Genomic DNA, 25,921 nt, shown 5'->3' with positions numbered 1-25,921 from the left:
CAGAAGGAACTTTGGTTTAATAGCTTCTGTGAAAAAGTTCAGTGATCACTGTGTCATTTAATGCACTGCCGTATTCACTTAAGCTCAATCCTGGAATAGGTCTTGAATCTACAACTTTCTCAGTCAGAGTTGAGGGTGGTTGCAACTGAGTCACAGTTAGCTCTTTTAAAGTCAATGAAGCCTTGAAATACCTACTTCCAGTGAATGTATAGGTAAGGTGAATGGCAGGGTGTCTTTTCCCTGGGGTGCATATTGGGTGGGGGTGGGATTTCAAGACTAGGGAGCATTTTTTAAATAAGAGAGAGGAGAAATATTTTAAAAAGACACAAGGGACAACATTTTATCCACAGCGAGTGGTTTGTGTGTGGAATGAACTTCCAGACGAAGTAGTGGATGCAGATATTGTCACAATGTTTTGAAGACATTTGGGTAAGTACATGAATAAGAAATGTTTGTAGGAATATGGGCCAACAGTGAGCACATGGGGCTAGTTTAGTGTGGGATTATGGTTGACATGGATGGATTGGACTGAAGGGTCTGTTTCCATGCTGTATGATTCTATGATTCTATGGTTGGCTGACAAAACTTGGAACATTTCAAAATGGTTCAGGAGCTAAGCAAGAGGGTGTCAAAGTTGTTAGATGTGACACTGGAGGTCCTGGTTGAAAAGGCCAGGGAAGGGACAATATCCTGTACTGTATGGTGAAGGAGTCTTCCTCACCCTCCTCTCCATCTCTCCTATGGTAGTTTGTGTGACCCTGTTGGGTCTCATGTTTTATTTTATTTTCTACACCAGGGGACAATAAACAAGATGCCTATGATCAAGCATTGCTTTTCTTCTGCACAGTCTCCACTAAGAAAGGGTACATCAGCATTCACTCCCACTCTCAACAGGTGGCATCCTCAGAGAATTTTCAGAATAAGTGTTGATAGTGAGTTGAAAGTCTTGACATAATGCCTTGGAAAATCTCTCAGAATGTCTCAAAAGACCTTTTTAAACTTCCAGCAGCAGAGTGAACATTGAAAGGTGCATATGCCTTTAAGTAGTGTTATTTTTCAGTAACCACTTGTTTAATCCAGTTTAGCACTTTGCTGTTTGGTCAGGTTGTTAAATGAAGTGCTGGTGATCAAAATGTATGTAGCCTCATTAAAAAGATCCTTCAGGCAGTTTAGTTTATTATTAATCAGACCTTTTGCTGTCCCCCAGGTGGTTATTTCAAGTTCAACTCCTTTACCAAGATGGTGCCCTGTGTTAAAGATTTGGGGTTAAACTTCATTGTCATTCAAGACCCCCAAAATGGAGACGATTTAGGACTAGAGTATATGGTGAAAATTCCATAATTATTTTAATCTTGAGTTGTGCTATAAGCACATCTAATGCGAACAAATAGCATGAACTGGTTCAAATTAATATAAATTGGGCACTAACTTGTGAAAAACATCATTGGATTAAATGCTGGAGCAAACACTTTTAAAACAATTGAAAAATGTCTGGATGAAATATCTGCAATGTTTCCCAAAAGCTCATGACATTATGAACATGATCAATTATGTAGTGGGAGTGTGAACTAATGCACATGCAGTCGTTCAGGGCTTCCTGAAATGTTACAGACTTGTACTGGAAAGAGTTAAAAGCAATATATATTTGCAAACAGGCAACAAGTGGCTTGTCCATGATGCTTTGTCTAGTTTTTGTGACACAAGAACATCTCAAGGGGTTTTGTTTTTCTCTCTGTTAAAGTGTTTTGATCTGTTTTTCCTCTTTCTCTCTTTCACTCTCTGTAATTATTTCTCTGCTGTTTGATGCCCCTCAAATCCTGCCTTTGCCATTAAAAGACTGCTCAGGCAACATAACAGTAAATGAAGCCAAAAGCATAAAGTGTTTGCATGGACACAAACATCTTTGTGCAAGTAACAGTGTTTGATTATTACTTTCGCCTACCTTCTTTCCTCTTCTCACAAGTACACCCCCCCACCCCCACCTCCACCACTCCCCCTGCAATTCACATCTGCTCCCATTGATGATAATAGTGTTTTATGCATCAAATTTACATTTCAAAAAATGCCACATCACTGGTATTGATTAATTATTAATCATTCATCAGCCACTTCTGTAGATTTACTTCAACTTTGATTAGGCTACACATCTCTAAAGGGCTTTAATCAAAATACTTTTCTACTGGGTTCCGCCCCCATACATATTGCCATTTGTAGTCGTACATTTTGTAAAATCTACCACAATAAGAAATGGCTAGGCATTGATCATTCTGATTTAGCGTTTGAACTTTAAAAAGCTGAATTTAAAAAAAAACAGGGTACTCACATCACAAGCTGGAGTGGTAATTCTTCTCCACACATCCGCTGAGGTCTTACAAGGGTCCATATAAGAGCTTGCTGCACCATTAATGCAGCAGGGATGAGTCCAAAGTCATAGCTGTAATATAGTCCATAACAAACTGATTCAAATTCACCCTAAAAAAAGGAAGAATTTAAATTCAATAAAAGCTTTGAAATAATTTCTTTCTACAGACACTACAGTTCAGTTGTGCTATTGACAAGGAAATGTAAAGATCTTTTGTAAGATGTTAACATGTTTGTTACTCTGAACAGATGTAACAAAGAAAACAAAACATGCTCTATGCTAGATTTGCACACACAATGTAATGCAATAAGTACAATTCAATGCAAATTTCACAATACCTTCTACTTCTATGGTGTAAAGCTAAGATGCAAATCATCTAATTCACTCACCCTCCAGCTTTACCATGCCCTGAAAATCAGACTTTGACATTTTTTTTATTGGCAAAAGCTGGGCAATGGGCCAAGAGTTATAGGACAAGACAAAACCTTGGCCAGAAAGGATTGGAGAAAACACAAGCTCAGTTAAGATGGTGTAAAGCCTGAGGTTGAATTTTAAAATTTTTCAGATTGCTATTAGCAAAAATGTATTTATCATTTTTCCCTGTGTAGGTGATGAGGCACAAGAAAACAGCACTAGAGGAACAAGTTATCAAGTTGAAAGTAAAAAAAATGGAAAAGTTTTTCACCACAAAATATTCTAGTTCCATTTACTCAACTGACAAAAAATGTTTTTATTTTAAATCGATGAAGTGACAGAAGAACTAAATGCAACGAGTAATTCATAAGAAAAAAAAATGTTTAAACAGTTGCATCTTACCATTTGATAATGACAGTAAATTTAAAGATAGAACAATTAGACAACAATTTTAGCAGAGAATATGCATGTAGATAAAACAAAATACATTATGAGTATATTCCTATATGCTTCCTGTTTATACTGCATTGTGTGCTGCAGAAGAGCATTTGCCCAATGGTTTTTAAAAAGTATTGTTTGGAAATTGAGATTTCATTACTGTACCACAATTGCCTGTTATTATTGTTCACTTCTACCATGTTCAAGAAAAGCTGAAAGTCTGATAGCTGTTAACGGTGAATGGTCTGAGTGCTGGCAGAGTCTTGTCCCAATTGTTATAGCACAAATATATTCTTTTGTTTGGCATTTCTCCAGCAATCTCATTTTAATAAGATTAAAAGAACATTAAACAAATGGGATTAAAAGAAAGGAAAACCAAGATGAGTGAATTGCCAATGGTATTAAACTAGACTAAATCTAAATCACAACATGGATTCTAGCCATGGCAAAGATTATACACCTACTTGGCTTGTGCAGAGAGGATAATATATATTCCCTAGAGAAGCTGGCGTCGCATTTTATAATAGCACAGTGCCACAACATTCAGTTGTGTTGTACTAGTACTTTCAGTGCAGTGGAAACTGTTCTGGGTTCAAAATGGGAATGGAGCCATATCAGCACACTCCTTATGCAGGCTGTCCTGAATGCCCTTTTGGATAACTGGTTAGCATGACTGTGCACCAGCAGCATATAGAATTGCTAAAGGAAATTGCCAACCAGTGTGTAATGCTGATTTGGGGCCTGTGATTCTATTTCCACCTGATCGCTAGTGATCTCTTTTCACCTTGCACAGTTGAACACATCTTCAGTAGCATAAAGACCCCTGGAACCAATGTTTTTAAAGGGATTATCAATCATAATCATGCTGGTCAGAGAATGAATCAGAGAATAGCTACATCACAAATGAATGCTATATGACCCATTATGTTTGTCCTGGCTCTCCAAAGGAGCCATTCATCTATTGCCTCTCCCTGATTTTTCTCCCAGCCCTGAATTGTTTTCCTTTTCAAATAATGATCTAATTACATTTTGAAAGCCTCAATTGACCCAGCATCCATCACACTCTCAGACAGTGCAGTCCACATCCCAACCAACTGCTGTGGGAAAAAAAACGTCTTTTTCCCACCACTGTTGCTTCCTTTACTAATTACCTAAATCTGTGCTCTCTGGTTTTTGATTCTTTCACTAATGTGTACAGATTCTACCCTTCTGTTCTGTTCAGATCCATCATGATTTGGAATATTTTTATCAAATCTTCTGTCAATCTTTCTTCTCCATAGACAATGATCCCAAATTACCAATCTTTCAATGGAACTAAAGTTCCACATTTCTGGAACTATTCCCCTGAAACTTTTCCACATGTTCTCTAATATCTTCATTTTCCTAAAGTGTGGATGCAATACTTCAGTTGAGGTCAAACTAGTGTTTTGTACAGGTTTACCATAGCTTCCCTGCTTTTGTAGTATATGCTCCTTTTGCCAAAGCTTAGGATGCCATACACTTTGTTGACTGCTCCCTCAACCTGTTTAGCCACCTTCAATGATTTATGCATATATATGCATCTGGGTTCCTCTGCTTCAGTGCTCCCTAGGAATTGTATTTTTTATTTCAAAAAAGGAATCACTTCACACTTCTTTACATCAAATTTCATCTTCCACTTGTCATCCTATTCCATAAACTTGTCCATCTTCTTTTGAAGTTCAACACTTTCCTCTTCATGGCTCACATTACATGTCATCTATAAATGTTGAAATTGTGCTGTATGTACTTTGGTCTAGGACAGTAATATATATTAGGAAGAGCAGGTGTCCTAACACCAATTCCTGGGAAGCTATAATCCTTCGATTGGTCTGAAAACTATTCATTAACCATTACTCTCTGTTGCCTGTCTCTCAGCCAAATTTATTCTGATTTCACTACAAACAACTGAAGGAACACTCTATTTGGTTTGATTAGCCAATCACTGAAACATATGGCCCTATATGTGACAACACATCAGCGCTGAAATTCATGCACTATAGTGCTTAATTTTGTGGTTTGCGGGTTGTTCATAATAGTAGCATACAGTCTGTACTTAACCAACTCACAACTTGTAAGAAAATGTCTACAGTAGGATATGATTCCATACATTCTTGAACTTAGTTATCCTAAAAACCTTTTTGCAATTTTAAAGAACTATGCGGGAACAAATATTACTATGTCATATTGCAATTTCAAATGTACTCTATACTGTGTAAAATTTTTGAAATAAAATATTCCTAGCACATTTTAAATGTGCAAAGAAAAATTACCTGAAAATAATACAAATTGAACATAAGGAGAGGGCTTCCTCCTCAGCATTGACAATGACAAGGAATACTGAGGTGAAAAGTTAATCCTTTTAGGGATAAAGCTGTATCGTGTCTTTCCTCAGAGGGAATCAGGAACGCATCGCCTGGGAGGATAGTGGAGACGGGAAAACTTACAACCTTTAAAAAGTACTTTGATGAGCACTGGGAGTTTCATAACATTCAAGGCTATGGGCCTACAGCAGGAAAGTGATACTCGCGTAGGTAGTGGTTTATTTTTGACATTGCAGACTTGATGGGCTGAAGGTCCTCTTCTGTACAATATAATTCCATGACTGTAGAAAACATACAACTTTCCATTTGAAAAGAAACTGAAATGATTTAAACATATACTGTTTCCTGCGGGGTTGTAGCACGTTCCAACTAGTTTAATTCACATTCCTATGAAGAAAATCAGTCAACATTTGTAGCTTTATAAATCTAGTCTAGGCCACAATTGTACAGAAACATGTTTTAAGACTTTGAGATACCTTTGCAGTATTCTTGCACATGTGCAACAGGAGATGTTTTCCAACAGGATATTTAAAATTACAGCCGTTCACATGTATGGAGGGAATATTTTCAAGTGCAATTAAAACGTTTTGCTGAGTGAGATCATGACAGCTCGTCTGTCGTGGCTTGGAGCAACTCTTCTCACTCATTCTTCTGCTCATCACCCCATGATTATGTAATTAGGCTCTTCAGCAAACTTTGTGTGTAATGCTGTAGCAAGAATGATGGGAGGGCTTGCCAATGCTGGGACCTTCCAGTGTTCACATCACTGGTGCCATTTTCAAAGCCCAACTGCTCACCAGTAACTTCTGATGCTGCAACCTGGAAAGCCAACGGTCCACTTTGTGCATAGGAACTGGAGGTGCTGGTGGGTTGGTGGGGCAGGGAAGAGGTGTTGGAGAGGCTGGAAGTCCTTTTTTTCCTGCAGACCTCCACAGGTGGCCACCCCATATGGCCTAGCCAGTCTGAATAAAACAACAGCACTGGGCAATAGTGTGTCCTCAGGTAGACTGAACATTCAGCAGTGTAAGAAAATGGTTAATGATCCTCCACAAGGGTAAATGGTATCATCTTTTCACAGTGACAAGGTCACCCTGGTACAATTTCAATATTTAAAAGGCATCTGAAAGAGTATATGAATAGGAAGGGTTTAGAAGGATATGGGCCAAGTGATGGCAAATGGGACTAGATTAGGTTGGGATATCTGTTTGGCATGGACGAGTTGGACCGAAGGATCTGCTTCCGTGCTATACATCTCTATGACTCTATGATTCATTCTAATTCTGCCACTGCATTTAAATCTCACTAAGACATGTGGTCTCCAACTCTCTACATTGCAGCCATCATCTCCATTCAACAAACTACTAACCCTTCCTGGTGGCTTGTCAATGCCAACTTCCCTGGAGATATTCACAGAGCACCAATGGATGTTGTTCTGAGAAACCATTTTGATGTCTTGCAGAACACGCAACAGACAGCCTCTTGGTACCTGCTGTGATTTGAACAATGGATATCTGTGGCATCTGGTTTCCAGGCGAAGGAGAGCAGAATTAGAAATGACGAAGAAATAAGGCAATTCGGTGTATTAATGAGATGCAAATTCATGGAAATAAGGTAGTCATTGCTCAATAGCAAGATTCTAAAGTTGCCATTTAAGTTTTAGTAGAGAACTACAAACATTTTACTTAATGTAAAGATTCTGAATTTTTTTATTCTCTCCATATTGCCCAATACCCTTGCCATTGCTCACACCACACGAGGGAAGGGAAATTTTTACCTTTTGTCTTCAATTGTAGCTTTCACAGAAGAAAAAGCATCACAAATTAATGGAAATCACTAAAGTTCAGAAATAAATCTGTTTGTCTGGTATACGGATCCATAATGGAATGGGTTATATAAGCCTGATTTGATTTAGTTCCAGTTTTGCTGATCTTTAATGTCACTGTTGAAAATTCCATACCTGCAGGCTGCTCTTTGACAAGTCAAACCATGAAACCCTGTGTCAGTACTTTCCCGTTGGTATAGAACAAAAGCAAGTTGAAAATTTTCATGCTGCTGTTGTGATATTTTTGCAAATACATATTCTGTACATATTGCTCTTTATTTCCAAACTCTTTATTTAGTATTGTAATCAAATGCACTGTCATTTAAGCATTCTTTGAAATTTTACTCCATGGCACATTGCATCTAATACTATCTTCATGCTGCACTGTTATATTGAATTCACATGCCATTCAGGAGCTATTTAGCCCCTGAAGCTCAGAGACGTCACAATCCCTTCGTTTATTTCATTTGACACAAAATATCAGAGAATACTAATAGCAACTGCATGTATATTACATAAAAAAAGATATGGTTGCCCAGTAATAAATATATCTTTGTCAAAATTAAAACAATTTGAAAGGTGTATAAAATTGCTCTATAAATCTGCTGTAAAAGGCGAGTTGCGGCAGCAACGAATAGCTTTCAGCAGGTGTTTGTGCCTTGTTTTTCTCAATTGCTTACTTGATAAAGGGTCTGAAATCTACATTTCTGTAGGTGGAATGACTACTTTAAGAAATGTTCTCACCAATTTAGTAATTGGCCTGGGCAACAGGTCATCAGCTCTGAGTTGCAAAAAGACGAACTAAGTCAAAGGCTGGTGAGTTTCACACTGCAACTGTTTGAATTCAGGGATGCATTACCCTTGGTCAAACACATTGCTCAAAAAATTCTATCACTGTGAAGTCAGTCGAAGATAACAGGTGTTTTAACTGTCCCTTAGGTAGGAAAGAACCCCAAAGAAACATTTACAGTCAAAAATCTCTTTCCTCCTGCTAACAACATTCAACTTACAGCAAGGCTTCTTAATACAATCTCTTGGGAATATCCCCAGAACTGAACTAGCAAGAAAGTTGTTGGCTGGATGATGCTAAGGAAATTCTGTCCCTCAGGAGTTAATTGTAATTTACTTACCTTTGACACATCTTAATTATTACGCATTCAACTTACTGCCAAATCTTTTAATTTGTACAACAGGAAAATAACAAAGCCATTCTTTAGAATTACTAATATTTATTGTTATGTACATTGGGGTTTAATGACATGAACACAGAAAGGACTTCAAAAGATTATAATTACATTTCCTTTCATATCGATAGGCTCCTCTGATCTGAGGCATTTCATTTATTTCACTCATTATGGAAAGGAAAGTGATATAATTAAAACTAATTTAAGTAAACACATATTCCACTGTGTCACTTCTTTTATCTTCACAAATCATGCAAAATAAAAAGCATTTTATTTGACAAAGATACTATGAATATGTTCCCTGCTCTTGGCTTTCATCAGATCCCTCAAGTATGAATTGTTGTGACCCATTGAAACTGTGTATACAATTTTCTCCCAAGTTAGACCTTCACTGTTTCATATAGTCTGGCTGAGTTCAGATAAACTATACAAGGAACAGCTAAAAATACTGCATTGAAACAATTCAAGATATATGACATTCCTCCCTTGAGGCAAGTGCACCTGGAAAGAGGGCTGGATAGAAAGCTGCTGCAGATCAATACACACCGCTGTCTCAACTTCACTAATGATTTAAAAAAGTAGCTGGCAATCTCTGCCTGAGATTTATAGTTATGTCAAAAATTTTTACTGACGCTTAGCTCTTCAAGTGTTAGATGTCTTGATGTGTCATTGTCAGTTCTTGATGCATTTGACAAACATAATATACGTTCAAATTGACAAGCTGTACAACTACTTAGGGTTTACTTTAGGCTTTTTTTTATTTCAATGCCCATAAACAAAATGCGCTGTCAAGTGGAAATCAGGGGTAGTTCTAAAGGATGTGTTGTTTAAAAAAGCCCCTTACTAACATAAATAATTTTCTGTTAATGTGTTAAGTTTACAGCAAAATGTCTACCTGTGAAGGACATCAGTGTTCATATTTTAAAGTACGCATACACAGATTGGAACTTTTTACATGAGAAGAAATGCTGATCTAGCAACAGAGCTAGCAAATTTACAGAACAATGTAAAATGCTTAATGTTAATTTTTAATTCTATTGTGATGCAAATTAACTAAATTCTGATGTTTTTACACTTTCATCCACTCCACCAGCTCACTCACCATAGATATTTAGATAAGCCATCTGCTCAATCCATTCAAAGTTAACAATAAATAAAATGGAATTGCATCATTATGAAATCCAATTCGTAATATTCACACCACATCGATCAGAAAATAACCATCTCCAACAAAACAACATTCTTTTGATATTCAATGGCACTCCATCATGAAATCACTTTCGATATCCTGGGGATTGCCATTGATATATAGCTGAATTGGATCAGCCATATACATATTATGGTTACAAGAACAGGACAGAAGCTGGGAATTCTGTGGAGAGAATCTCACCTCCTGCCTCCTCGAAGCCTGAAATCAGGAGTGTGTAGAAACACTCTACTTGGCAAGATGAAAAGGCTCAGCCATTCAGGAGAAAGCAGCTCCTTCGATAAGAGATTGGCACCTTATTCACCACCTTAATCCTGATGCAAGAGAAAAATAGTAACATTGGAAAAGAGGGTCAGAATGGCAGGAGGGAGCAGTGAGGGAAAAAATAAACTAGAATTGCACCAGCAAACAAGATGATTGTGACAAAGATAACAAAAAGTCAAAAGTAAACCTTCTGCATCTGAATGGATGTAGCATTTGGAATAAAGTAAAAGAATGAATTGTGCATCTTGAGCAAATAAATATGCTACAATTTCTGTTATGGAGACATCACTTCAGGATTGGTGAACTTGGAGTTATTGATTTTTTCTTAAAAAGTAGATAGATTCTTATTAACTAGGAAAATCAAGGGTTATCAGGGATAGATGGGAATGTGGAATTTGAAACACCAATAGATGAGCCATGATCTTATTTAGAGTCATAGAAATGCACAGCACGGAGACAAATCCTTCGGTCCAACCCCATCCATGGCAACCAGTTTTCCTAACTAATCTAATCTCATTTGCCAGCACTTGACCCATATCCCTTGAAACCCTTCCTATTCGTAAACCCAGACTTTTAAATGTTGTAATTGTACTCGCCTCCACCACTTCCTCTAGCAGATCATTCCATACATGCACCACCCTCTGTGTGAAAAAGTTGCCCATTAGGTGCCTTTTAATTTTTTTCCCTCTCACCCACACCTACGCCCTCTAGTTTTGGACTCCCCCACCCAAGGGAAAGACCTTGTCTATTTATCCTATTCATGGCACTAATGATTTTATAAACCTCCATAGGGTCACTCCTTAGCTTCTGGCGCTCCAGGGAAAACAGCCCCAGCCTATTCAGCCTCTCTCTATAGTTCAAATCCTCCAACCTTAGCAATATCAGTATGAATCTACTCTGAATGTTTTCAACTTTCGCAACATCCTTCCGATAGGAAGGAGACCAGAATTACAACCAATATTCCAAAAATGACTGAACCAATGTCCTGTACAGCCGCAACATGACCTTCCAACTCCTATACTCAATGCTCTGACCAATAAAGGAAAGCATACTAAATGCCTTCTTCACTATCCTGTCTACCTGCAATTCTACTTTCAAGGAACTATGAACCTGCACTTCCATGTCTCTTTGTTCAACAATACTCCCTAAGTCCTTAACATTAAGTGTATAAGTCCTGCTCTGAGTGGCTTTTCCAAAACGCAGCACCTTGCATTTATCTAAATTAAACTCCATCTGCCACTCCTCGGCCCATTGGCCCATCTGATCAAGATCCCATTTTACACTGAGGTAACCTTCTTCGCTGTCCACTACACCTCCAATTTTGGTGTCATCTGCAAATTTACTAACTATACCTCCTATGTTCACATCCAAATCATTTATATAAATGACAAAAAGCAGTGAAACCAGCACCAATCCTTGTGGCACACCATTGGTCTGTAAAGCAACCCTCCGCTACCACACCCTCTCTTCAACCTTCAAGCCAGTTCTGTATCTAAATGGCTAGATCTCCCTGTATTCCATGAGATATAACTTTGCTAACCAGTCTCCCGTGAGGAACCTTCTACTGCTCTGCCCTCATCAATCCTCTTTGTTAGTTTTTCAAAAAAAACTCAATTAAGTTTGTGAGACATGATTTCCCATGCACAAAGCCATGTTGACTATCCCTAATCAGGCCTTGCCTTCCCAAATGCAGGATTCCCTCCCTGACATCCACTGATGTCAGGCTCACCCCTCTGTAGTTCCTTGGCTTTTCCTTGCCACCTTTCGTAAATAGTGGCACCATGTTAGCCAACCTCCAGTCTTCCCGCACCTCACCTGTGACTATCAATGATACAAAAAAATGACAAAGCAGGCTGAAGAGGCGGAATGGTCTACTTCCACCCCTATTTTAAATGGTCATACCTGCAATCATGGAACTCTATTCGTGATCAGCAAGAAATGACCAACTATAATGAACACAAATCCTGATCACAAAATGTCTTGACTATGTTGGTCATTGCAAATCAACCAGAGACAGCTCTGTGAAGTAATCACAGACAATCTTTAAAGTGACACCAGTGGGACATAATATACAAGGACAATTCAACTCTCTTAGGTTGCACAAGTGCATGGAGTTCCTTTCTTCTCACCCAGAATTATAAGTAGCTCTGGCAGATGGTCAGGAGGGACCAGGATATGCACAAAAACTTGGGAGGAGTGTATTTCCAAAGTGAGGGAGAAACTGGTCTTATGGGAGCACCACTTCCTGTGGATTGTGGGTAAAATATGGTCATCAGGTGTGAGATACTCTTGTGTTGCTGTATGTGGCACGGGTCTGGCTCATTCCCCAACCTTCATCTGGAGGTCTAAGGTGGTCTTTGTCTGCAGGCACACCATGTATAAAGCTCTGTATAAGAGGAAAAAGATACACTCAACAGCACCCTCATCCTAATGGCCACCTTTGTGTGTGGCAATATCAAGCTGTGCTTACACCCTCGGTGTGCAAACACCAACTGTCACTAAATATTGAGGTCCTAGCTGGCTCCAGTGTTAGGAAGGATCTGTTCAGTTATCAGACCCTCTGTTTTATACAAATTATATGCAACTAGTATCTTCATTAGAAAGAAATACTTTTGGTTTTTGATTTGCAACTGCAGGGAATGTCAAATCCCACTGTTTGTTTTCTCCTTATATGCAAAAACTATGCAGAACTGTGCATGTACATAAAGATAGTTTTTAATGAATAAAGCACATTTTTAAATAAAAATACTCTACCACATTTGCCAACTTGGTCATATGAGCAATACTGCCTTTCTTGAGTGAAATTAAACTGGGGATGGGTAGACAATGTTTCTGTAATCCTTTCACAGTTACAATCTCATCCTGTATTCAGGCAATATGGCATGTGCAATACACACTGAAATAAGTCCCTGCGACAAAGGTCCATGCATCCTCCATGTCAGAGTCGTCCATGTCCCAAAATACTGGGGGTTATGCTAAACTGTCCTTTGTATGTAATGTAAATGCTGATTTCTCACTTTACTAAGAACTTGCTTTGTTTCATATATTCCCCGGGGAGAAAGTGAGGGCTGTGGATGCTGGAGATCAGAGTTGAAAATGTGTTGCTGGAAAAGCGCAGCAGGTCAGGCAGCATCCAAGGAACAGGAGAATCGACGTTTCGGGCATAAGCCCTTCTTCAGGAATGAGGAAAGTGTGTCCAGCAGGCTAAGATAAAAGGTAGGGAGGAGGGACTTGGGGGAGGGGTTTGGAAATGCGACAAGTGGAGGGAGGTCAAGGTGAGGGTGATAGGCCGGAGTGGGGTGGGGGGGGGCGGAGAGGTCAGGAAGAAGATTGCAGGTTAGGAAGGCGGTGCTGAGTTCGAGGGATTTGACTGAGACAAGGTGGGGGGAGGGGAAATGAGGAAACTGGAGAAATTTGAGTTCATCCCTTGTGGTTGGAGGGTTCCCAGGCAGAAGATGAGGCGTCTTCCTCCAACCATCGTGTTGCCATGGTCTGGCGATGGAGGAGTCCAAGAACCTGCATGTCCTTGGTGGAGTGGGAGGGGGAGTTAAAGTGTTCAGCCACGGGGCGGTTGGGTTGGTTGGTCCGGGTGTCCCAGAGGTGTTCTCTGAAACGTTGCGCAAGTTGGCGGCCTTTCTCCCCAATATAGAAGAGGCCACATCGGGTGCAGCGGATGCAATAGATGATGTGTGTGGAGGTGCAGGTGAATTTGTGGTGGACTTGGAAGTGTCCCTTGGGGCCTTGGAGGGAAGTAAGGGGGGAGATGTGGGCACAAGTTTTGCATTTCTTGCGGTTGCAGGGGAAGGTACCAGGAGTGGAGGTTGGGTTGGTGGGGGGTGTGGACCTGACGAGGGAGTCACGGAGGGAGTGGTCTTTTCGGAATGCTGATAGGGGAGGGATGGGAAATATATCCCTGGTGGTGGGGTCCGGTTGGAGGTGGCGGAAATGATGGCGGATGATACGTTGTACATGGAAGTTGGTGGGGTGGTAGGTGAGGACCAGTGGGATTCTGTCCTGGTGGCGGTTGGAGGGGCGGGGCTCAAGGGCGGAGGAGTGGAAGTGGAAGAGATGTGGTGGAGGGCATTGTCGACTACGTCTGGCGGGAAGTGACGGTCCTTGAAGAAGGAGGCCATCTGGGTTGTACGGTTTTGGAACTGGTCCTCCTGGGAGCAGATGCGGCGGAGACGAAGGAATTGGGAATATGGGATGGCGTTTTTACAGGGAGCAGGGTGGGAGGAGGTGTAGTCTAGGTAGCTGTGGGAGTCGGTCGGTTTATAGTAAATGTCCGTGTCGATTCGGTCACCCGAGATAGAAATGGAACGGTCTAGGAAGGGGAGGGAGGGGTCTGAGACGGTCCAGGTGAATTTGAGGTCGGGGTGGAAGGTGTTGGTAAAGTGGATGAACTGTTCAACCTCCTCGTGGGAGCACAAGGCAGCGCCGATACAGTCATCGATATAGCAGAGGAAAAGGTGGGGGGTGGTGCCAGTGTAGCTGGCCCCTGCCCCCTGTAAAAACGCCATCACATATTCCCAATTCCTTCGTTTCCGCCGCATCTGCTCCTAGGAGGACCAGTTCCAAAACCGTACAACCCAGATGGCCTCCTTCTTCAAGGACCGCCACTTCCCGCCAGACGTAGTCGACGATGCCCTCCACCGCATCTCTTCCACTTCCCGCTCCTCCACCCTTGAGCCCTCCAACCGCCACCAAGACAGAACCCCACTGGTCCTCACCTTCCACCCCACCAACCTCCATGTACAACGATTCATCCGCCGTCATTTCCGCCACCTCCAAACGGACCCCACCACTAGGGATATATTTCCCATCCCTCCCCTATCAGCGTTCCGAAAAGACCACTCCCTCCGTGACTCCCTCTTCAGGTCCACACCCCCCACCAACCCAACCTCCACTCCCGGCACCTTCCCCTGCAACCGCAAGAAATGCAAAACTTGCGCCCACACCTCCCCCCTTACTTCCCTCCAAGGCCCCAAGGGACACTTCCATATCCGCCACAAATTCACCTGCACCTCCACACACATCATCTATTGCATCCGTTGCACCCGATGTGGCCTCCTCTATATTGGGGAGAAAGGCCGCCTACTTGCGCAACGTTTCAGAGAACACCTCTGGGACACCTGGACCAACCAACCCAACCACCCCGTAGCCCAACACTTTAACTCCCCCTCCCACTCCACCAAGGACATGCAGGTCCTTGACTCCTCCATCGCCAGACTATGGCAACATGACGGTTGGAGGAAGAGCGCCTCATCTTCTGCCTGGGAACCCTCCAACCACAAGGGATGAACTCAGATTTCTCCAGTTTCCTCATTTCCCCTCCCCCCACCTTGTCTCAGTCAAATCCCTCGAACTCGGCACCGCCTTCCTAACCTGCAATCTTCTTCCTGACCTCTCCGCTCCCACCCCACTCCGGCTTATCATCCTCACCTTGACCTCCCTCCACTTGTCGCATTTCCAAAGCCCCTCCCCCAAGTCCCTCCTCCCTACCTTTTATCTTAGCCTGCTGGACACACTTTCCTCATTCCTGAAGAAGGGCTCATGCCCGAAACGCCGATTCTCCTGTTCCTTGGATGCTGCCTGACCTGCTGCGCTTTTCCAGCAACACATTTTCAGCTTCATAAATTCTCCACACAGGTTCATTGGAACTTCACCAAGTCACAGAAGAGCTTATAGTTTCTGTTATCGTGCAAGAGATCTATGTGGGATCGCTCATTCCTCAACTTAAAGAAGTGTTAAGGCTGTTACCAAGGTAATTTATGCCAGATCATATAATTTCATTTCCCAGCAACTAGATCAGTATTGTAGTCCAGACACTAAGCTTCATGGCTGGCTTTTCCTAGATACAGGGTGCTATAGATTGTATACACATCACCATACCATATTTTGATTGACTTTAGCATTTGGTAAGTTTATAAATCACCTGATTGATACCACGTGTTAGAAATCTGTGCAGGGTACTCTGGATGCTGCCATTATTCCTATGTTTTGATATTAGATTCCTGTTTCATTTCAAAGGCCTGATGCTTACAAGGATGGCTGCTGGGAGACAAGAGCTATGCTTTGCAACATGGCTGATGATCCATTATGCAATTGCTTGGACTGGAATGAGCTTAGATACAATACAGCCCATTCTTCCTCCAGAACCTGTTGTATGGACAGCCTCCTGAAGATGAGGATATTGATACTTGGATCAGTTTGGGAAGGCTGCATGACATTAGCTATTGACAACTGGAGCAGGCAAAGACAGGATGTGATGAACACTGAGGAGCTTGGACTGTGGCAATGGCCTTCCCAGGGGGTGGAAGAGGAAATTGAGCAGGAGATACATAAGTATGTTGGAGCAATGCAACATCAGGCACAACAAGCTAAATAGGAGTTAATTGACACCCATTGCCAGCTGACATGGGTTGGTGCATTGATCATTCATTGACTGTAAATTTGTTGTTGGTCATAGAGTCATAGAGATGCACAGCACGGAAGTAGACCCTTCGGTCCAACCCATCCATGCCGACCAGATATCCCAACCCAATCTAGTCCCACCTGCCAGCACCCAGCCCATATCCCTCCAAACCCTTCCTATTCATATACCCAGTCTCTGCCCCCACCCCAGTCTGACCTATCACCCTCACCTTGACCTCTTTCCACCTATCACATTTCCGACGCCCCTCCCCCAAGTCCCTCCTCCCTACCTTTTATCTTAGCCTGCTGGACAAACTTTCCTCATTCCTGAAGAAGGGCTTATGCCCGAAACATCGATTCTCCTGTTCCCTGGATGCTGCCTGACCTGCTGCGCTTTTCCAGCAACACATTTTCAGCTTTCATATACCCATCCAAATGCCTCTTAAATGTTGCAATTGTACCAGTCTCCACCACTTCCTCTGGCAGCTCATTCCATACACGTACCACCCTCTGCATGAAAAAGTTGCCCCTTAGGTCTCTTTTATCTCTTACCCCTCTCACCCTAAATCTATGCCCTCTAGTTCTGGACTCCCCGACCCCAGGGAAAAGACTTTGCCTATTTACCCTATCTATGCCCCTCATAATGGTCAAAAGGCAAGCAACCCCTGTTTATTCCCTGAAGCAAGACATTTGTTGTTTCTTTGCTTTTCCTGTTGCTTAATAAAAGTTAACATTAAATAACTGTAAAGATGTTGCAACAAGTGATGCTCTGAATTCAACAATTACTAGATGCTATGCACTACTGGGCTTCAGGGAAAGAACATCACTCTGTTCTAACATGGTATGGTACTCAGGACAGGTAGCCTCTGTAGCTTCATTCTTAGACCTGCAGTTCTCACGACAGTTGATCTGATAAGTGATGATGTAAAAGAGGCAACACATTTACGAATATGGTCTTTGATTTCTGTTGAAATTTCATCTGGACCACCAATGTGCCCCCTGAAGCTTTCCATTTTTGTTTCCTTTCCACTGAGTGTGTTTTGAAGGCCGTTCCTACCTAGCAGTGTTTGATGTAGTGCATTGACGGTTTTTAAATACAGCATGGCAGCAAGAATATTTGCCACTGGTCAGTATAGATAACATGCCATGGAGAATGGCATGAGATAACCTGATAGAACTTACAGAGGAAACCCTCCATGAAACACCACATATTTGACATTGCTAATTTCTGAATAAAATTCAATGCATGGTGTTTTCTTCGCTGAAGCATTTGAGTCATCACATACATTATGAATTTTTTAAAATGTGTAGGTCAAACAGGGCATAATCTAATGATACATCACTGGAAATATTCAGTATGTTTGACAAGAAACAAGAATTTGACTGAAATGAATATTTCTTGACATTATTTTGCTAGATTGAAAACATCCATTTATTGCAATGTTTTTATTATCTTCTCTTGCTGATTTCCAAGCTGTAATGAAAATCAAATACCTTGAATTATTTTTCAAATGGTACATTGTAGTAACAACCACAAATAGCAGTGGAACACATCTGCTTTGAAATTGAGATTTTAAATGGTCAGAGAAATTTCACTGTAATATCTTAGACCCCAATTTCTTTTCATTCAATGTAAGACCAATATAATACATGAGCACTGCAGGCATTTTCATTTGGGAAGATCATTTGTATAGTTCGGATGAGAGTGTGGCTTTTTTTTACAAAAATAATGAGGATATTGTCTGACACTTTTGAGTGAGTTTTGTCTTCAATTTCAAACACAGAGTGATAATGAACATTTTACCTGACAGCTCTTGTCCAGGAGATGTTTGAAAGCAACAAAGTGCAGTGCTTCACTTTAATTGACTCTTCAATTGGAAGTTGACAAAGAACTTTGATCAGATTGTGTAAGAAGGTGCAACAAAACATGTACTGCTGATGAGTGCACTTAGCAAAGTCTGACACAGTGGAAGAGGTGACCCTGAATCCTTCAAAGGAGTAAGTGATATAGATACATGAATCTCGAGCACTTGTTAATACATCTTGTATGGCCCATTCATTTTATCTTTCTTTTAGGACTCATTCTACATTGGTGATTGGCAGATTGTCATTTATCTACAATGCTGCAGCTACTCTTTAGTGGAAACTAACAATCAAAGTCGTAAATTGAAAATACTGAATAGATTACAAGATTTATTAGAATGCAACTTGTTTGCCTCCAACCATTAACGTTCCAATTAATTATAGTGTTTTATTTTTCTGATGTTTGATTCAGGCAACACCAAGATTTTAAAGATTATCAGTTCAATAAGCATGCAACGTTGGAACATCACTTTCAAGTACTCACACTTTGCTTGCCCACATAAAAGTCCCAACAATATTAACTTTCTATTTCTTTAGTTTATTTCAAATACTAGTAAGACTGTTGACAACAACTCAGTCAGTACATGTATTTAATATCCTATGCTAAATGTTCCTGCAAGAAACAACTAATCTTTTTAACTAGTACAGGATTACATGACCATAATGAGAAAATGTTTCTGAACAGAACCTCTGACAATAACTACACTTTAATCCTGAGACACCTTATCCAAGCTTGGTGAATAGGTGTTCTCCCCTTGCAATCTAATTGAATTAAGAATAGTGCAACAGGTCTTCTGGTAGCATTTCACCCAGACGAAAATAAGACCAAAAAGATTTGACACATCCAGCTGTCCTCCATGGGTGTATATTGACAATGAGTGCTGGCATACTATTTGAAAGAAATGTATCTGAGCCAAGGCAACACATATGCCTTTTGGGTAGTGAGTTTCTAGATGGCTGTTAGGTCTGTTGGGCTGTTGGAATCTGGTTTTATTTGTCCCTTTTTTTTAACATGGAGCCTGCTAGGCCACCTGTATGTTTTCTGGCCTGAACTGATCACCCACTGTCTAGCAATAACTTGTTGGACCATCTCAGTGATCCATTTCCACTTTTTTTGGAATGTGGGAGTTGCTGGGTGGGCCAGCACTTATCCCTGAGCTTGCCTGAAGGCCTTCCTCATGAAATGCAACATACATGTCAATGCATGGGAGACATTAATTTAGAAGAAAGTGACTTGGCTAAGTTCTGGATGATGGGCATCAATTCTTTGAAAACAACCATTGGCAAGAGGACATAAGAAGAACAGAACTGGAGAAAGGAATGCCAGCATTCTCGAGGCCAAGGACCAGATCCATATCCTGGAAAGATCTGCCAAATGAGTGGTCAGAGATGCGGCTCCAGGATTAGGCTCATCAATCTGCAGTCCCCACAAGGACCTACAGAACCTACGACCGGTGTCACAGGATCTCCTGGGTGGACAATCATTCTTATTACCAAGTAATTACCACTGCTGCTGACCCGTAATATAATTTTGCCAATAGAATAGTTTCCTTTAATTAAACAGTATTCCATCTCAAATAAGCAATAATTTAAAATTCTAGTTTTATCCTCAAGTTTTCTTATTTCAGTTGAATTATAATCTGCTTGAGAAAATCAACTTCAATCTGAAAAACCGTGTTGGAGGCTTCTTCAGGATTGAAGATGTTTCCGTGTATATAAACCAAAGGAATCAAATTTCCCCCACTCTTAAGTGATATATACTTTGCAAAAACATAGTTCAGCAGAAAATTTACTGAAATCTCATTCCAACAATGATTTGGTAAAACAGAATCGGGAGCATGGAGATTATTTTGATAGGTAAGGAAATGACTACATTGTTGAGTGAAAAATCTCCCTCAATATTTAACAAGAGAATGAGGTTTTCAAAGTCCATGAATCAGAGTGTAAAAGGACAATTTGTAAATATATGTGTTTCTCTTCCTACTTTGTTTGATTCTTGTTATGCAATCTTTTAAAGAAACCACAGTAAGGAGCAGCGTTTCCGATATATTTTTGTTATTTAAGGCCAGACATTAAACATTCCAGAATATGGAGGGAGGTTCATGAGAAAGTAGCAACAGGATTAATCAAGTCTTTTGATAATTCAGTGTAAAGGAGCAAAGAATTGGATGATGGAAAATATTAACACTGTTTAATAAAGGGGCACAAACATAAACCAAGAAACTTTCATTAGCTTAATAAGCCGATGTAGGAGCAGAACTAGGCCATTCAGCCTATTGAATCCACTCTGCCATTCAATAGGGTCATGCCTCGTTCTATAATCCTCAACTCCACTTTCCAACCTTTTCCCCAAAATCCTTGATTTCTTTACTGATTAAAAATCTGTTAATCTCAGCGTTGAATATTCCTAATGGCTCAGCCTCAACAGCCCTCTGCAGTAAAGAATTCCACAGATTCACTATTCTCTGAGGGAAGAAATTCTATCCCATCTATGTCTTAAATGTGTCATCCCTAATTCTGAGAGTATGCCCACTAATCCTAGACTATCCTACAAGGGGAAACAACCTATCCAGTAAATTTATCATGCATGATTTCCCCTTCAGGAAGCCATGCTGACTTTGCTTGATCATGTATGTATTTCTAAATGCTCTGCTATCACATCCTTTATAATAGGTTCAAACATTTTCCCAATAACAGACCTTAAGCTAACTGGCCTACTGTTACCTATTTTTGTTTTTGTGGCCTTCCTTTTCAAATAAAATTGCAACATTGGCAGTTTTTCAATCATCTGGAATACTTCTGGAATCTAAGGATTAGATTACTCGCAGTTCATCCACTAATTATGTAGCTACTTTCTTTAATATTCCAAAACACATCTCATTATATCCAGTGGATGTATCAGTCTTTAGCCTAATCAGTTTCCCTAGCACTTTTTCTTGTGTGATAGTTATTGTATTATTTCTCCTCCTCCTTTTGGCCCTCGATTACTTAGTAATCTTGGAATGCTACTGTTGTCTCATATTATGAAGATTGATGCAAAGTGTTTATTTAACACCTATGCCTGGTTTCTTTTTGCCCATTATTATTTCCTATCCTCAATCTCTATGTCCATTTTGGCTTCTCACTTCCTTTTTTAATATATTTAAAGAAGCTCCTGCTGTCAATTTTGATACAAGTTTAGCCTCAAAATTTATTTTCTCTCTTTTTTTTGCTCATCTTTTGTTGGTTCTATAATGTACTCAATTCTCTGGTTTACACTGTTGCATTTGTTACCCCATTGTATGTTCTTTTTCTATCCTAAATTTCCCTAGTTAACCATGGTTGGTTTATCCCCTTCCTAAAATCCTTCTTCCTCACTGAAATATTTCTATTCCCTGAGCTATGAACTAGAGTCTTAAATATTTGCTATTGTTCCTCAACTATTTTTGTTGCTAAACTCCATCCTGAGTTCACTCCAGCTAGCTCTATTCTCACTCCTGTCTAATTACCCTTATTTAAGCTTAGTTCAGTTGTTTCTGACCCAAGTTCCTCCCTCTCACACTGAATGCGAAATTCTGCCATGTTATGCTCACTGTTTCCAAGGGATTTTTTACTCTAACATAATGTATTAAACATGGCTCATTACACATCACTTACTACAAAATAGCCTGATCTCTGGTTGGATCCACAACACTTTGTTCGAGGAAACTGTGCCAAATATATCTGACTACTTCATCATGGCTTCCTCTGCCAATCTGACATCCCCAATCTACATGGAGGTTAAAGTCACCCATAATTAATGCATTGCTTTTGTAATATGCTTTTATTATCTTCTGATTTATTCTTTGGCTCACTGTATAACTATTGTTAAGAATTTTGGATTAGTGGTGCCGGAAGAGCACAGCAGTTCAGGCAGCATCCAAGGAGCTTCGAAATCGACGTTTCGGGCAAAAGCCCTTCGATGAAGGGCTTTTGCCCTAAACGTCAATTTCGAAGCTCCTTGGATGCTGCTTGAACTGCTGTGCTCTTCCAGCACCACTAATCCAGAATCTGGTTTCCAGCATCTGCAGTCATTGTTTTTACCAACTATTGTTAAGAAGCCTATAGACTACTTCTACTAGTATATTTTTTCACTGTTTATTTCTTACCTCCACTCAAAGACTACATTTTCAAGGTTTTCAGATTCAAGATTATTTATTGTTATTGCACTTTCTTTACATGTCCCTTTCCTTCCTGTCTTTCTTTTCAAAATGTTATATATCCCTGAATATTTAGTTCCCAGTTCCTTCTCCTTGTAACTATGTCTCTGTAATGGTTACAAGATCATGCCTATTAACTTGTATTTGTCTGGTTAATTCTTCTGTTTTGTTCCAATTACCATATGCACTCAAATAAAGAGACATTGATTCTTACTTTTTACCATTTTATCCATTTTGACTCTTTTTATGTGGTTTTCTATGCTTATATCCTCTGTCCCTTCCTGTTCCCTCTGGATATGTTTATCTAAATAGCTACTCTGTAATCTGCCAGGTCCTCTTGTTAAATAAGCCTACATTTGGCCTCTCCCAAACTCTCCTCCCGCCACCCCAATTACTTGAAAGTTCTCTCTATGGATCATAGTTATTGGATTCCTCAGGACATTTTCCAGAATGGTTCAATTGAATCTCATCCCCCCAGAACAGCTCCATTCTACCCCATTACTGGGGTCAGTGCCTGCAAATTGAAAGTCAACCTTTGAGCCTTGCGCTTAACTCCTTGACTTTATTTACCCCATACCAGTTAATCTATGCCTCAGGCAGTAATCTAGAGATTATTACCTTGAAGGTCCTGCTTTTTATCTTATATTGGTTTCAGAAAACCGCTATTAGAGGCAAGGTCAAAGTAGATTGACATAGAATGATGCAACATGATCAGAGATAGGCAACTTGGATTTCTGTAGGATCTATAATGTTTGAAAAAGGTGAATTATGCAAAATATAAGAACGGAGAAGTGTCACTATAATTTATATAGATATTCATAAAGGATTTGATGAATCAACACTTATTAATTTACTCCTAGAATGTGGGCATCACTGACCAATATTTATTGTCCATCTCCATGAAATTGGTTATCAAATTAAGATCATGTCATAAAACTAAATGTGATGATGTAGATAGAGATGACCGAATGACAAACAGCAAAGTGTTAGAAGCTAAGGTTGAAGTTAAACAGGGCAGTGAAGTTGTATAGTTTCAACCCACTGAAAGGTGAGCAGATAATTTGGGGAAGGTGTGTGCACACGGATATTAAGGGCCTTAGGTATTTTTTCTTTCTTAGTTCTCCTCAAGTGCCAGTCCTGGTGGATGAAGGTGAAAAAAATAGGAACACAGTTCACTCTGAATCACACACAGGTCACATCATACCTCCTCCCATGTTATTTTTTGAAGACTGCACCAAGATGGTATTGGATAAAGGCTGAGCAAGCAAACTGGCAATCAGAGGTTGTGGCTTTGTTCTGCTGCTGCCAAAAACGTCCTCAGAATGCAGACAAGCTTTTATTTTCAATTCTTATGCAGAGCAGGACAGCACTGCAGGAGTGGAGGCCATTTGGATGCTGCTTCTAAAGTCAGCCAGTAGATTAAAATGCAGCTAGAGTTTCCACAATACTTGCAGGTTTTCCAAAATACTACATAACCAATGAGGTACTCTTGAAATACTGTCACTTTCGGCAAATCAATACAACAAGGTTCCACAAACATCAATGAGATAAATGACCAGATATTTAAGTAAATTTTTACTTTTGTGAATAATGTAAAATGCATAATATCAGAATGAAAAATTGCAAATCATCAGAGGAGTACAATGTGCTACTGATTTAATGTTGCTGACATTTCAACATCATCAAAAGTTATAATCACTCCCAAATTTTTTTTTATTGATGACTTCAGGCACCAGAACAAATCTCCTATACTTTTCTCAATAATGCGACAGGATGCTTTGCATTCAACTCAGGATGTAAATGGGACCTTTATTCAAAATTATTATCCAAAAGACAATAATTCATGCATTAGAGCATGCCTTCAATATTGCATCAAAGGTATCAGTCTAAGTAACGTGCTCACATTTCTGGAGTGGTGATGAACATATGAACTCTGACTCAGAGGCCACAGTGAGACTGGAGTGAGCCAAAGTTGAGATTCTTAAAATAGGTATAGCCACCACTAAATATTGCTAATCATGGTTTATCTACAAAAAAACAGTACAGCTACCTCTGAAATAAAATCAAGACTAAGCTTGAAAAATATATTTGTGGGGGCATTAAGATACAGCATTTTGATTTATAACATCAAGATTTTCCTGACAAACATTGCCCAAATCTCTCCATCTCCAGGCTCTCAGACACCAAATGGGTGGTCAATGATATTCCTTGGGACCACTTGAATGTTGCTAAACTATTTGGGAATTGCCTGTGAAGTTGAGGGCCTCCACAAAATTTCCAAAACTGAGTTAGAGCCAGAAACTTCAGAGCATTCCAATCTATTCATCCTCATAGTTGCCATAGAAATGCTAGACAGACTAAAAGCTTGCCTCACTTTTGGATAAATCTACAACTGACGCCAGTTTCAATCTACAGGTACAGCAGTTCATTGGGTACCTTATAGCCTTCAGGACTCAACAGTGAATTCGACAACATCAGATCATGAAGTCTGTCCTCCATTTTGATTTTATCTCCCCTACACCTGTATCTTGCTTTCATATTCTGTTTTCTGACACAGCTGACGTTTATTTTGCTATTAATTCCTACACTGGACCAAACAGCGAGGCTAAACTTTATTTCTTCACTACAATCATTGCCACTCCCTGTGTCTTTTGCACCATGATGTTTTGATATTTAACCTTGCCTTTGCTTTAACCCATCCGCAACCTTTCCTTTTGATCCACTTGATCCTGTTTCTTTCCTGAATGACATAAAATCCATGGCTTTTCTTGAATTTTGAAAAATTCATATTGGAATAGAAACTTTTAACAGTTATCATTTCTACAGATTTCCATAATGTCCGACCTACAGAAAAATTTCCAGAACTTTCTGTTTTATACATTCTGGTATCCAAACTATCTTTTTAAACATAGCCCTGAATCCCCAACTACCCCCGTGAACCACCTGACTACATCTGACAATACAAATACTCCCTCAGATTAATAACTATATCCGTTAAACCCTGACTAAAAGCCTGAACATGATCTCTGAAGGAATCAAAATGAAAGGGCACAGATTTAAAAGAAGCCAACATGAAATGAAGAGAAAGTTTTTAGATGCAGTGAATTGGTAAGATTTGGGGTGCTCGCCTGAGACGTGGTAGAGCCACGTTCAATGGAAGGATTGAAAAAGGAACCAGATTGTTACCTGAAAAAGAAGAATTTAAGGTGTTAAGAGGAAAAGGTAGGAGAATAGCACAAAGTCAGTTGCTCAATTGATGAGCCAGTGCAGACACAATGGACCGAGTGACCTCCGTCTGCAATGCGACAATGATGTGATCCTGTGATATTTGACATATATAACATTCTTAGACACACAGAAAGCAATATGTTGCTTCTTTTACATTATTGATATAATGTATATATAAGTGCAAGTTGTTTTATCTTATTCCAAA

The 25,921-nt window shown here is 40.1% G+C and overlaps 1 long non-coding RNA gene across 1 annotated transcript in view; it reads right to left on the bottom strand.

The window, feature by feature from the left end:
* LOC122546840 (uncharacterized) overlaps positions 1 to 2,433 on the bottom strand; it is a 174,339-nt gene extending 171,906 nt beyond the window's left edge. Inside the window, exon 1 of the long non-coding RNA XR_015751867.1 lies at positions 2,324 to 2,433. This is a non-coding gene — a long non-coding RNA (uncharacterized LOC122546840). The remainder of the gene's footprint in view (positions 1 to 2,323) is intronic.
* Between the last annotated feature and the right edge of the window lie 23,488 nt (positions 2,434 to 25,921).

The sequence above is a fragment of the Chiloscyllium plagiosum genome, unplaced genomic scaffold, assembly GCF_037043375.1.
Source record: "Chiloscyllium plagiosum isolate Xiang-an unplaced genomic scaffold, Cpla_swu_hap1 HiC_scaffold_3, whole genome shotgun sequence".
Lineage (NCBI taxonomy): Eukaryota > Metazoa > Chordata > Chondrichthyes > Orectolobiformes > Hemiscylliidae > Chiloscyllium > Chiloscyllium plagiosum.
Note: the sequence above shows the minus strand (reverse complement) of the source record. Positions and strands in the feature narration are given on the sequence as shown.